Source organism: Triticum aestivum, chromosome 4A (assembly GCF_018294505.1).
Source record: "Triticum aestivum cultivar Chinese Spring chromosome 4A, IWGSC CS RefSeq v2.1, whole genome shotgun sequence".
NCBI classification, from domain to species: Eukaryota; Viridiplantae; Streptophyta; class Magnoliopsida; order Poales; family Poaceae; genus Triticum; species Triticum aestivum.
In genome coordinates, this window is record NC_057803.1 from 255417249 (window position 1) to 255427310 (window position 10062).

Below are 10062 nucleotides of genomic sequence, written 5' to 3' on the forward strand. Positions count from 1 at the left end.
GTCATCATGTGCATCGCATTTGCATTTGTGTTCGTTTCATATATCCGAGCATTTTCCCCGTTGTCCATTTCGCAATCTGACACTCCCTCATGCACCCGGCGCCCCCTCTTGTCTCTTTTCATGAGAGGGTGTTAAACGTTCTTGGAACGGATCGAGATTTGTCAAGTGGCCTTGGTACACCACCGGTAGACCGCCTGTCAAATTTTGTTCCATTTGGAGCCCGTTTGATACCCCAACGGTTAACCGGGTAACCGCAAAAGCCCCTTGTGTGTTGCAGCCCAACACCTTCGAAAACTGCCCAATAACCCATCTAAACCACTTCCATGTCCTCCACCGTCTGATCACGATCGTGTGGGTGAAAACTGCACCTCATTTGGACACTCCTAACTCCTTCTACCTATATATACACCTTCCCCTCCGAAATTCGCGGTCTAACCCTAGCTTTCTTCCTCCTCTCGCCGCCGGACATGTCCATCCCGCGTCGGACGTGTCCGCACCGCCGCCTCTTGTCCAATCAACGCTCGACATGTCACCTCCCCGTGCCATCCACCGCACAGGGGCCCGCCGGAGCCCATCGCGAGCCCGCCGCAGGCCGAATCGGGCCCTGTCACCCGCGCCGCATCGCCGCCTCCCGTTCCTGTCGCGAGCGCTGCCTCGAGCTCCTGTTCAGCTTCGCCACTGACCGACGGCTCGCCTGAGTTGCCTGCCGCCCGTCGACGACCTCCAGGTCATGCTGCCGCCCCTCGCACCTTCCCTTCCCTCCTCTGCTCGCCCTCTCACACTCACCACAGCTCTCCCCTTGCGCCTGGAGGACGCCGCGCCGCCACCTCCAACCCTTGCCGCCGGACCTCCCCGAGCTCGCCACCTTTCGACATCGACCACCTCCGATGCCGGATCCGGGGGACCCACACCCAGACCTGCCCATTTCCGGTGCCTCCCGCGCGTCCCCGGCCTTTGCATGCCCTCCCCGGAGTCCTTGTTCTGCGCCGCCGCCGCCATGGTCTCGTTCCCGAGCGGGATCGATAGGTTGACGAGGACGACCACACCTCCGCTCATGGGCCCTAGTGCCGGCCCATCCACGCCGGCCTCCCTCCGGCCCGCCAGGCCTCCTCAGCAACCTGGGCCTCGGCCCACTCTGGTGAGAAACCTGAGCCCAGCCCCGTTGCTCTATCTATCGCCTGGTGCACTGCGTAACTATCCTGCGCTCATCTCAGTTTTGGCTAAGTCTGGAAATCTTCAGATATGTATGCATCTTTGACCGGCCATATGTGTGTGCATGTGTGTCCAAATCATGCATATGATATATCAAATTGTTCGTCTCGTTGAGCTCTTCACGGTAGAAGCATTTCCATGTATGTTCATGTTCATTATGATGCCATTTTCATTGATGCAAGAGTGCTATAAAATGTTAACTGCTGGTACTTGTCAGATCATGAGGTTTTGTCATTTTTTGTTGCATTTGATGTGAGCATCCTTTGAGCTTGAGGTCTACATGAGTTTTGAACTACATCATGCCATATTTACAGGGGTGCTTGTCTTGTATTTTTGTGATCTGTTTGGTGACTAGCATGCGCTCTAGAACACGGTACGGTCCTACAAATCTCAGGGCTAATTTTCCCTTAACTCCAAAACGCTTAACTCCTCGCAGAGGTGACACTCGCAGATATGCTCTATCTCCGATTTCATAGACTACCTCCTTGCATTTTGAGTCTGCATAACTCTTTTGGCTCAAAGCGTCTGCTACGACATTGGCCGTTCCCAGATGATATTGCAACTTCATATCATAATCCTTTATAAGCTCCAATCATCTCCTTTTCCTGAGGTTCAACTCCTTCTGTGTAAAAATGTACTTCAAACTCTTATGATCCGTGTACACATCACAATGGTTTCCAATAAGAAAATGTCTCCACGTGTTGAGTGCATGTACTACGGCTTCCAACTCCAAGTTATGTGTGGCATAATTCAACTCATGCGATCGAAGTTGTCGTGAGGCATATGAAACAACTCTTCCATCTTGCATAAGTACTCCTCCAAGTCCTAAGCGCGAGGCATCGCAATACACTTGAAAATCCTTGCATATATCCGGTAGGATCAACACCGGGGCTGTAGTCAAACGTTTCTTCAACTCCTAGAAACTTGCTTCAGATTCCTCAGTCCAGTGGAACTTGGTGTCCTTTTTCAACAACGTCGTCATAGGCTTCGCAATCTTAGAGAAATTTTCAATGAATCTCTGATAGTATCCCGCGAGTCCAAGAAAACTGCGGATCTCTCCAACTGAGGTGGGTGCCAACCACTCAGTGAATTTTGGTGGGGTCTACTGCTATACCTTCTCCTGATATAACATGTCCAAGAAATCCAACTTCCTTCAACCCAAACTCACATTTGCTGAACTTGGCATACAACTGATGCTCCCTGAGTTTCTGGAGAACTAAGCGCAAATGCTCTTTGTGTTCCTCTTCATTCTTTGAGTATACTAAAAATATCATCAATGAACACCACGACAAACTTATCCAAGAACTCCATGAACACCTTATTCATCATACTCATGAAATAGGCAGGGGCGTTAGTCAATCCAAATGACATAACCGTATACTCATAAAGCCCATACCTTGTGGTAAAAGCTGTCTTAGGTATATCCTTTTCTCGAATATTCAGCTGGTGGTAACCTGATCGCAGGTCGATCTTCGGAAACACTTTAGCTCCTTGCAGCTGGTCAAACAGATCATTGATCATCGGCAGTGGGTACTTGTTCTTGATTGTCACTTCATTCAACGCCCAATAATCAACAACCATTCTTAGAGATTTATCCTTCTTCTCAACCAATAGCACTAGGGCTCCCCATGGTGATGAACTCCGTCGGATGTAACCTTTCTCCAATAACTCCTTAATCTGTTTCTTGATCTCCTCCAGATCATTCGCGGGCATCCGGTATGGTCTGTTTGATATTGGCCCGGTGCCTGGCAACAGCTCTATCAAAAACTCGATGTCTCGACCTGGTGGCATGCGTGGTAACTCCTCTGGAAATACATCTGGGTAATCCTTCACAACAGGCACTCCTCCTGAACAACTCCCGTGAGAAAATGTACTTGGGTTCTCCTTGGCGCATGCCTGGATACATACTTGATCCTTTTTCCCTCCGGGGTAGTATGTAGAATTGACTTATTGGCGCAATCGATGTTTCCTCCATACATCGACATCCAATCCATTGCTAGTATCACATCCAATCCTTGCGACTCCAGAATTATCAAATCAGTGGGGAAAACATGACTACCTATGGTTAATGGCATCTGAAAACATCCATTGCTTGCCATATACTCGGCTCCGGGTGAGGTTACTAGCATAGGTGTCTTAAAAACTCTAGTGGGAAACTTATACTTATCCACAAATCCCCTTGATATGTATGAATGCGATGCACCAGTATCAAAAAGAATGATTGCATAAATGACTTACCGATAACTGTATCTAGTTGCTCTTCAACCTCTTCCACATTCACGTGATTCACTTCTCCTTTGTTAAATGGATTGGGCTTCTTCCCAGAGCTCCCATTACCATTTCCGTTCTTTGCTTCAGGGCACTCCGTGGCATAGTGTCTAGTCTTCCCGCACTTGAAACAAGTAACGTGGCTTAGGTCCCTCTTGGCGGGTGTGGCTGGATTGGATCGGTTCTGATTGCTGCTTGCTCCATTCCCATTCCCATTCGTTGGGCCAGTATGATTATGGGTACTTCATCCATTGTGAGTGTGGCCTCCATGGTTATGGGTAATCCCTCCCGAGTTCAGGGTAAAGCGAGGCTTCTACTGAGCTCCTAAATTGTACTTCATGTGTCCATATTTCCTTTTGCGGCTCTCTATCTGCTGCTGCTTCCCTTCGATCATGAGAGCTTTATCTACCAACTCCTGGTAGTTGTTAAATGTTGCCACCATTAACTGCATACTCATCTCATCATTCAGCCCTTCCATAAACTTCTCTTGCTTCGCGGCATCTGTGGCCACATCATCTGGAGCATAGCGGGATAACTTACTAAACTCCTCCACATACTGGCCTACAGTACGGTTCCCTTGGCGTAACTTGCGAAACTCACGCTTCTTCATGCTCATAGATCCAGTGGATACGTGGGATGTGCGGAATGCTTGCTGAAACTGCTCCTAGGTGACATTGGCTATAGGAAAAGTGGCTGTGTAGTTCTCCCACCATGCGGCTGCTGGTCCATCCAATTGGTGTGCGACAAAACGCACCTTCTCAGCATCTGTGCAACCTGCGGTGGTCAACTCCCTTCCAATCCTGCGCAGCCAATCATCAGCAATTATAGGCTCAGTGCTACTGGAAAACACCGGCAGCTGCAGCCTCAAAAAACGGGCTAAGTTGTCAACTGGTGGTGGTGGCGGTGGGTTGTTATTGTTGTTGTTGTTGTTGCCTTGGTTCTGAACTAACAACTGCATCAAGGCATTCTGCTGTGGATCAAGTGAGTGAGCTCCAGTGGGAAAGCAAAACCGGGGTCACGTCTTGGAGGCATCTGATGGGCTTAGAGGTTAGAGATTAGAATAGAATGAGGTCTAATGAGAAACCACTACCCATATGCACATGAGACAAACACAATCATATCATATCACTCAATCAATCAAGCAAGGGCATATAATCGGTCTAACTATCGTTAGAGTGCTCGGGCTACTAATATTTATAGGGGGGTACTACTAATAGTTTGGTGGTCTACTAGAAATTTGGATCGATGGAAGACTCCATGATATCTGCTCCAGCTTCATCTTCATAGTCATCGTCACTACTATTCGGGTCGGTGTCGGTGTCGTCTATGATGATGTATTCTTCGGAACGAAACTCCTTGGGTTCGTCGTCTTCTCCTCCTAGCACGGGGTCTCCCATAAAAACTCCTAGCTTCCTGGTCATGTCGTCATTCCTCTCCACAAGTATCATCATTTCCTCCTCATATCCATCACGTGTAGACTTAAGCTCTTCTTCTAGCTTCGTGATCCTGATCATCGCCTTCTTCAAATCTATCATGCTTGCGCACATCTAGTTCTCTAGGCGACGAATGTGGTGGTTTAATTCCTGGATGAATGCTGCAATGGACCTGTCCTTCCTGGTGTTAATCATATCCCATTGCTCATCTCGGCGCCCACATATTTGGTAGATTAGTGTCCTTCAGCTCCTTGTGGTAAACTTCGCCAATGCGTCCTATAGTGATGTGGGCTGCCAAACTCTTGCCTAGACTCTAGGTGGGTGCATCAAAGGAAAACTCTATGGGTTTAGTGACTGGCATGAACGTCCTTCCTGGAACTTGAACTCGAATCATCCATCGCTCCTCTTCTGGTAAAGTGGCGGTATAGGAACTTGAACTTGAACTTGAACTCGAATCATCCATCGCTCCTCTTGCCTAGAACTCGATTCATCCTGGAACTTGAACTTGAACTCGAAGCTTGGTATTCCAATGTTTAGGTACGTAGTGACTTCCTTCAACTGTCGTCCAAAAGGTGTGTCTTCATCCAGTTGTGCAAACTTGTTCCTCGTATCCGCCATCCTAAGGAGTAGAAAATGGAGAGGAGTCAGAAATAAGTAGACAAGAGTGGCCTATGGCTTTTCTTAGTGGTCGTGTCCTACATTCAGCGTGTGCTCTGATACCATCTTGTAGCGACCCTACCTAAAACGGTCAAGTCTCTGTGCTTCAGTGTCATCCCTATATCGGTAAACCTGACACACATAGTACTCGAAGGATTTATAACAGAGTGGCAATCACACACTTATTACATCAAATGTCTCAAGAGAGAACTTATTATGATAAATATGGCTTAAGGCCATCTAATACGATAACAGCGGAAGGCTTGGAAGATAAAGTGAGTCCATCAACTCCAAGGGCATAGCTGAGTGCATGACAAACGACCTATCGCACCTTACTCCTCGTCTGAAAAGTCTGCAACATGATATGTTGCAGCCCGAAAACGGGTCAGCACATGGAATATGCTGGCAATGTAACACAGGAGAGTAGTAAACAGATAAAAGCTATCACTATATGCATATATGGCTGGTGGAGGCTGTATGGTTAATATGTTTTGTGAAAAGCCAATTTTTCCTACAAAAAAGGAATATATTTTATTTAACTATCATGGTAGTTGAACAATATTGAGAAGGTTCCTCCAACTCAATCCCAATTAAAAGTAATTATCAACCCAACAAATTAACTTGGAGTGATGAGATCCATTTGATAATCCAAGAGCCAGATACTCAAGATGTCCATAATCGGGGACATGGCTAACCATGATTAGTTTATACACTCTTCAGAGGTTTGCGCACTTATCCCCACAAGACTCGATGTCCTCCGTTGATTTTCTCGCACTACATGGTGTTTGAGAAACGGATGACCAGGACACAATCTTTCAGAAGCATTTGCTCTTTACTCCTGGCAGACCGATACACCTACAATCCCCTACATCTGCTAGTACACCTATTCAAGAACTCATGCAACTTACTCAACTATGCCAGAGCCCATAATGGCTTGTCGCTGCACACGAAAGTTTCTAGCATGACTAATCTTATGATCCCTTTGAGCCTGGGTGGCGGACCGTAGGATGATCACACGGGTACTCCGGAATATCCTAGGACAACACTGGATTCTCCAGGTGCCCACAAGCAATCCACCGAGATGTGTATTAAAGTTGCCGCCTTAAGTTGAACCATTAATTAACAACTCGCATCTGTCATGGATACACTCAAACCCAAACCACGTCTACTAGCATAGCATGGCAATATAAGCATATCGTAAAAGTAACTCCCAAGGGTTTGATAATAAAACAGGTAATAGGTTCTACCTCATTATCTACTTCCCAGACCCACATGTTAAGAGATCCTACTCATGCAATGTGTGAATGTTGAAACTAATGCATAAAAATTGGGTGATAAAGGGCATGATCAAAGTGTTACTTGCCTTGCTGACGATCTGCAAATCCTAAAGACTCGTAGTAGCACGCTTCGCACTCCGGGTGTTCTATCGCAAACGAACAATAACATACATAAGCAACCAAGCAAAGATGCATTGGTAAATCTCAAATAAAAAGTTCTAACCGGAAAGTTCAACTGAAGATCTCCGGTTTGCAAAAAGAATCAAATCAAATGGAGCAATGAAACTCAAACTGCGAAAGAAACAAGATCCGATTACTAATCTGGACTAAAGTCAAATTTTACAGTACCAAAATCTTGTTCAAGTTGTGTAACAGAAAGAGGGCTTCGAGACGAAGATCTAGGCGCTTGAATCGCCTGATTCCAATAAACGAGCGAAAAGATAAACTAAAATAAAAAATAGGGCAGAAATCGCAATCGAGAATAATCGCGGAAAAACCCTGGAAAAAAGAAAACTGATGAACAGGCTAACGAACGTTCACTGTCTGCGGTTAACGGGTGGAAACCGTTCGCTAAAACGAATGTACGAACGGGCGTTCGCTAAATAACTAAACGGGGAAAAAATAAAACCGATCTAAAAAAAATATATCTAGGTTTTTCGTATGAAACAGAATGATTTTTAGAATAAAACCGACGGCTACCTCGCGGATCGGGACGGCGGCGGCGGCAGCGAACTCCGGCGGCGGCGGGGTGGCAGCGAGGCGGCGGCGCGGCAACGGGGCGGTGGCGCAGCGGCGAATTGGGCGGGGCGGGGCTAGGGTTTGGGAGCGGCTCGGGCCTCCGCTTAAAAGGCTGGTCGGGCGAAGTCCTAGTCTGGCACAGCCCGACTAGGTTGGTTGACTTTTTTTTGAATAATTTCGCGTAGAAAAATGAGGAAAAGAAATACTAAACGGACTCTAAAAATCCTGAAATAAATTTTCCCCGTCCTCGAGAAATACGCCGGACAAGGTGAACATTTATTTGGGCCTCTAATGAAATTTTGAAAAACGCATATTTTTCCTAATTCAAATAAAATAGCGATAAAAACCCAAATAAAAACACAAATTGATTTTAATATTTTCCTCCAACATTTCATTTATTTTGGAGAAGTCATGTTATCTCCTCTCACGTAATTTTTAATATGAAATATTTTCGGGGAGAAAAATAATTAAAACCAAAGTGATCCTTGTTTCAATATTTGATAAAACTCAAATATGAGAACGAGGGAAAATCCATAACTCTCTCAGAGGGTCCTTGAGTTGCTTAGGATTTCGAGGATCACAAGAACGAAGTGCAATAAAATATGATATGCATGGATGACCTATGTATAACATTCCAAATTGAAAATTTGGGATGTTACAGATACACGACCCGAATCCAACAAAGGATGATACATAGGTAACTAGTTCTCCTCCATGAGGAGGTCTTGAGGTCTTCCCGTCACGGGTCTTGAATCCAAGGTGGATCTTCTCGGAAGAGGCGGTGGTCTCTCTCTGTGGAGTAGATCCGGATGGATGAGCGAGGCTCTATCTCACACAAGAGCTATCACAACACTAACCCTAACTAGGAGGAAGAGGGAGTCTATATATAGTGCTAGCCCACGAATGGGTAAGTGAGAGCGGGATGTATGGGCGCTTGGCCCTATCTCTGCGCATAGGTAAGTACCGGATGTCCGGCGGCTCACGAAGAGCCGGATGTCCAGGCCTCTAGCCGGATGTTTGGGATGGACTTGGCTGGCTTCGGTTGCATTCTGTATGAGGGGCCGGATTTCCAGGCGAAGGGGCTGGATGTCCGGGGATTCGGGAGGAGCCGGATGTCTGGGGCTTGGGTCCGGATGTCCAGCCTGTCGGGGTCGCTTCCTAAGCTCTCTGGATAAGAAGGGGCCGAATTTCCGGGGGTCAGGCCGGTTGTCGGGGCGGGGGCCGGATGTCTAGGCGCTGTAGCAGCTGGCTCTTCTTCCTTCTCCTTCCTTCGCTCCCGCGCACACTTCGCCTTGGTCCTTCGGCTCTCCATGGTCTACTCGGGTGTACCTGAGTATGCACAAGGTCCGTTCTTGAAGTAGCATCCATGTCTTACATGCGGTAAGGGAAGATTCGGAAAGGAGCGAGTTCACCTTAGGTCCAATGGCGTATGCTCGAGTGTACACGGGGATGATCATAGGATGCTCCGCATCATCTCCCCTCCCTTGGGAAAGATCCGACCTCAGATCGAAAACCTCATCACCATGGAAATTGTTGTCGTGGACGGACTTGTAGTTGGACGAAGTGGTAGACATGGCACAATCCAAGTACTCCAAGGTGTCGCCAGAGTGGTACACATGCAAAAAGAGAAAACACAAACGACACTTGGAAATACAATGGTTAGCGCACACAAGGTGTCCATCAAGTAAAAACGAGTCCATTTGGCAAGATTGTTCGTGACAAAGTGCATGAAACTTATCAAGATGATATAGAATGATATGTAAAGCATTCATGGGAGAAAAAGCATTTGTAGTACACACAAAGGTGTTGGGAATGTGATTAGTGCTACCATTGTGCAAAATGATGTCATAATGGGATGGTCTATCAAAAACATGAACATGGTAATTGGTGCTCAATATGACTATGTGACCATGAAATTGATAGTGGGCAAAGTGATCGTTATGTATGAGTATGCCATCAAGGAAGATCACAACAAATTTGCTAAGGAAATGCACAAGCTCATATATCATGGATGACATGGGAATACAATATGCAACAAGGCAATCATAATGTGAGTCAATCCATGCATGGGGTGCAAACTTGTGGTGAGTATGATATGTCCATTGAGCATGACATGTGTGAGCACAATCAACAAATATGTATGTGTTGGTGCAATGTGTCAAAGGAGTGATTATGTACCAATGTTCGATGTGGTGGCATGAGTGGAGGTTCGAAGGTGCATCCGATAAGTCCGAGCGCTTCTCAATTTGAAGGTCCATTGAGCCAATCTCCAATGTCGCTCCTCCGTTCGCGAGATGTATCATGTAGACAACAAGAAGGAGACAACAATAAAAGACTGACCCATCCAATATGCGTATTTGAGGATGGCTTAAAGGGAAGGAGTTCACCTTTATGAGAATGTCGAAAATGTTGGTGTCGCGCATCGTGTACGCCTTCACATGACCAAGTTGTCTTGTGATGGTACCGCCTTGTGAATC